This window comes from Schistocerca americana, chromosome 5, assembly GCF_021461395.2.
Source record: "Schistocerca americana isolate TAMUIC-IGC-003095 chromosome 5, iqSchAmer2.1, whole genome shotgun sequence".
In the NCBI taxonomy this organism is placed as follows: Eukaryota; Metazoa; Arthropoda; class Insecta; order Orthoptera; family Acrididae; genus Schistocerca; species Schistocerca americana.
Genome location: NC_060123.1, coordinates 385154702 through 385159344, shown reverse-complemented (window position 1 = coordinate 385159344; position 4643 = coordinate 385154702). Strand labels below are relative to the sequence as shown.

Below are 4643 nucleotides of genomic sequence, written 5' to 3'. Positions count from 1 at the left end.
GGTTGAATGGCACGCCGGATAGTTTGTTTTCTTGCACTCCAGACGAACAAATGGAGAACGTTGTGTACCATCAAGCTTCACGATAAGAGTTTTATTTTAAAGTTCCTTTTTATTCGAGCTTGGTAAAATTATACGTTTACTGGCTGTAAATATACTTTCATTATGTCTTCGTGAAATGAAAGTTTCGCAGCTTTCACTGTAGAAACTGCTAAATCAGTATGTCTTTTTAAGTAATTAGGTGTTTATCGCCCCTGCTGACTGCAAATATGAATTCACATTATACAAAATATTAATTAATATGTGAAAGATTTATCCACTAAACATGTACACATATTTTTTGAGTCAAAATATTTCTCCCAGAAATTTCTTCTTCACTCTGCAGCGGAATGTGCGCTGATATGAAACTTCCTGGCAGATTAAAACTGTGTGCCCGACCGAGACTCGAACTCGGGACCTTTGCCTTTCGCGGGCAAGTGCTCTACCATCTGAACTACCGAAGCACGACTCACGCCTGGTACTCACAGCTTTACTTCTGCCAGTATCTCGTCTCCTACCTTCCAGACTTTACAGAAGCTCTCCTGCGAACATTGCAGAACTAGCACTCCTGAAAGAAAGGATACTGCGGAGACATGGCTTAGCCACAGCCTGGGGGAGATTTCCAGAATGAGATTTTCATTCTGCAGCGGAGTGTGCGCTGATATGAAACTTCCTGGCAGATTATCAGCGCACACTTCACTGCAGAGTGAAAATCTCATTCTGGAAACCTCCCCCAGGCTGTGGCTAAGCCATGTCGCCGCAGTATCCTTTCTTTCAGGAGTGCTAGTTCTGCAAGGTTCGCAGGAGAGCTTCTGTAAAGTCTGGAAGGTAGGAGACGAGATACTGGCAGAAGTAAAGCTGTGAGTACCGGGCGTAAGTCGTGCTTCGGTAGCTCAGATGGTAGAGCATTTGCCCGCGAAAAGCAAAGGTCCCGAGTTCGAGTCTCGGTCGGGCACACAGTTTTAATCTGGCAGGAAGTTTCACAATATTTCTTGCAGAAAATTAAATCTTTTGAAATGATAAAAGTATGTTTTTTACAGTTAGATCTAGGTACGTTGTGCATTTGAGATATATTACTTTAATTTCCAATTTAAGAAAGAATTAAAGTATAATCTATGACCTTACTGTTGTTTTTAAACTTTAGCTCTGAAATTGAAGTATATTTGCAAAAGTCAGAAGCGGAACCCTAGAACCTGATTTTTATGAATGCCACAGGTGATGACGCATTCATTCGTGGCATTCCATTGACGTCCAATGATTCAAATATGCCCTTCTACTTAAAGAGGTTTCATTTTCCCACACATCTTGCATTCGCTATGAGTATCAACAAGGCACAGGGACGATCGCTTTTTGTCGCAGATACACTCCTAGAAATGGAAAAAAGAACACATTGACACCGGTGTGTCAGACCCACCATACTTGCTCCGGACACTGCGAGAGGGCTGTACAAGCAATGATCACACGCACGGCACAGCGGACACACCAGGAACCGCGGTGTTGGCCGTCGAATGGCGCTAGCTGTGCAGCATTTGTACACCGCCGCCGTCAGTGTCAGCCAGTTTGCCGTGGCATACGGGGCTCCATCGCAGTCTTTAACACTGGTAGCATGCCGCGACAGCGTGGACGTGAACCGTATGTGCAGTTGACGGACTTTGAGCGAGGGCGTATAGTGGGCATGCGGGAGGCCGGGTGGACGTACCGCCGAATTGCTCAACACGTGGGGCGTGAGGTCTCCACAGTACATCGGTGTTGTCGCCAGTGGTCGGCGGAAGGTGCACGTGCCCGTCGACCTGGGACCGGACCGCAGCGACGCACGGATGCACGCCAAGACCGTAGGATCCTACGCAGTGCCGTAGGGGACCGCACCGCCACTTCCCAGCAAATTAGGGACACTGTTGCTCCTGGGGTATCGGCGAGGACCATTCGCAACCGTCTCCATGAAGCTGGGCTACGGTCCCGCACACCGTTAGGCCGTCTTCCGCTCACGCCCCAACATCGTGCAGCCCGCCTCCAGTGGTGTCGCGACAGGCGTGAATGGAGGGACGAATGGAGACGTGTCGTCTTCAGCGATGAGAGTCGCTTCTGCCTTGGTGCCAATGATGGTCGTATGCGTGTTTGGCGCCGTGCAGGTGAGCGCCACAATCAGGACTGCATACGACCGAGGCACACAGGGCCAACACCCGGCATCATGGTGTGGGGAGCGATCTCCTACACTGGCCGTACACCACTGGTGATCGTCGAGGGGACATGAATAGTGCACGGTACATCCAAACCGTCATCGAACCCATCGTTCTACCATTCCTAGACCGGCAAGGGAACTTGCTGTTCCAACAGGACAATGCACGTCCGCATGTATCCCGTGCCACCCAACGTGCTCTAAAAGGTGTAAGTCAACTACCCTGGCCAGCAAGATCTCCGGATCTGGCCCCCATTGAGCATGTTTGGGACTGGATGAAGCGTCGTCTCACGCGGTCTGCACGTCCAGCACGAACGCTGGTCCAACTGAGGCGCCAGGTGGAAATGGCATGCCAAGCCGTTCCACAGGACTACATCCAGCATCTCTACGATCGTCTCCATGGGAGAATAGCAGCCTGCATTGCTGCGAAAGGTGGATATACACTGTACTAGTGACGACATTGTGCATGCTCTGTTGCCTGTGTCTATGTGTCTGTGGTTCTGTCAGTGTGATCATGTGATGTATCTGACCCCAGGAATGTGTCAATAAAGTTTCCCCTTCCTGGGACAATGAATTCACGGTGTTCTTATTTCAATTTCCAGGAGTGTATTAAACATCTCGGGCAACGCCGGGCACTGCAAATAGTTAGAAATAAATGAATGTACAATTCTTGACATCTCTTAGCGACGGTAATTTTTTTACTAAAATATTTGATACCTGACTTATTTATTGTATTCATTCACAATAGGAGTTTCCAGCTGATATTTGTTAGAATGCGATAGTTGCGTCGTCAGAAAAACTTTGGTGAACGATAGGCGTAATACCGTCAACGTACAGTCAAAGAGAATGTGCGTAGACGTTTATATTATTGGCACTAATACAGAATAAAATTTCAAGTAAAATTTTGTATGAAATACTTCTTGATTAGTGAGAAGCGAACTATACTCTCGATTTACAAATGAGTGTAATCTCATTAGTAAGAAATAACAATCAGTGGAACTGTTTATTTATACTGAACACATTAAAAAGCTTCTGCGAGGAAAATTTTATGCAGTTTCCCGTGTGACGGCTGTAATTTTGATATTCAAATTAGATTTTTTATGCATGACCAAATATTCACACGCACAGTGTCCTAATTTGTCAGCTGTGATTCATGCGCATAAATTTAACAGAAAATTAATACAATAAAAAGTTAAATTGGCGTGAAGTTATACTTTCCCTCTAATAAATTTAATTCTTTTCAAAAACGTGTATGTATTGTACATACCGGACAAAAGGATCCGTTTTTGAGAGGACCCTTTCTCCGCAGTACTATATGTCAAAAAGAGCACATCGTTCAGGATGTGTATTTCATGTGCAACGTGTTCTTCACCAGTGCGCTATATCCTGAGAATCTAACCCTTAGCTATTGCAATATGCTATCGATGAGTCAGAATCGAGAACTCGACTCACATGTCGAGTAAAAACAAGTCCAAGCGTATGGAAAGAACAACTTCATCCAAACAGGCCTTCGAAGGCCCAACGGTACTGACCAGCCGCCGTGTCATCCCCAGCCCACAGGCGTCACTGGATGCAGATATGGAGGGGCATGTGGTCAGCACACCGGTCTCCCGGCTGCATGTCAGTTTATGACACCGGAGCCGCTACTTCTCAGTCAAGTAGCTCCTCAGTTTGCCTCACAAAGAGCTCAGTGCGACCCCTTGCCAACAGCGCTCGGTAGACCTTATGGTCACCCATCCAAGTGCTAACCCAGCCCGACAGCGCTTAACTTCGGTGATCTGACGGGAACCGGTGTTACCACTGCGGCAAGTCCGCTGACTTTGGAAACAATAAGAGTCAATGAATACTCCGATATCCAGGAAGAAAACATAGTATTGCATGCGTGGTTCAAAATGGTTCAAATGGCTCTGAGCACTATGGGACTTTACTACTGTGGTCATCAGTCCCCTAGAACTTAGAACTACTTAAACCTAACTAACCTAAGGACATCACACACATCCATGCCCGAGGCAGGATTAGAACCGCTAGACCGCCGCGGCCGGCTGCATGCGTCGTGGCATCGTGATGACTGTGGTGATTGGGGGGGGGGGGGGGAGAGGGAGAGAGAGATAGGGAGACATAGAGAGAGAAAGAGAGAGAGAGAGAGAGAGAGAGAGAGAGAGAGAGAGGGAGAGATAGCAAATAACGAGGCCTAGTGGTAAACTCTTTCAGAAGAACAAGGATATGCAATGAAAAATACTGGATTTCTTTTAAGCAGAGAACAAGCTGCCTTTACAAGCAGATGCTATTTGGTTGTGCGAGTAGTACCGGCAAGTGAATTTATGCTTGGTGTTTCTTCTTAACGTTTAAAAACCGCTGACGCGACGTAGCTGATGCTGAGGCAAGCAATTTAATATAAGACACGTGGAACCGCAAATGTAGGGAAATACAC

The 4643-nt window shown here is 46.8% G+C and overlaps 1 pseudogene; it reads right to left on the bottom strand.

Annotated features, from left to right (window-relative positions):
• Positions 1 to 3913: 3913 nt before the first annotated feature.
• Positions 3914 to 4031, bottom strand: LOC124617035 (annotated as a pseudogene).
• Positions 4032 to 4643: the final 612 nt, after the last annotated feature.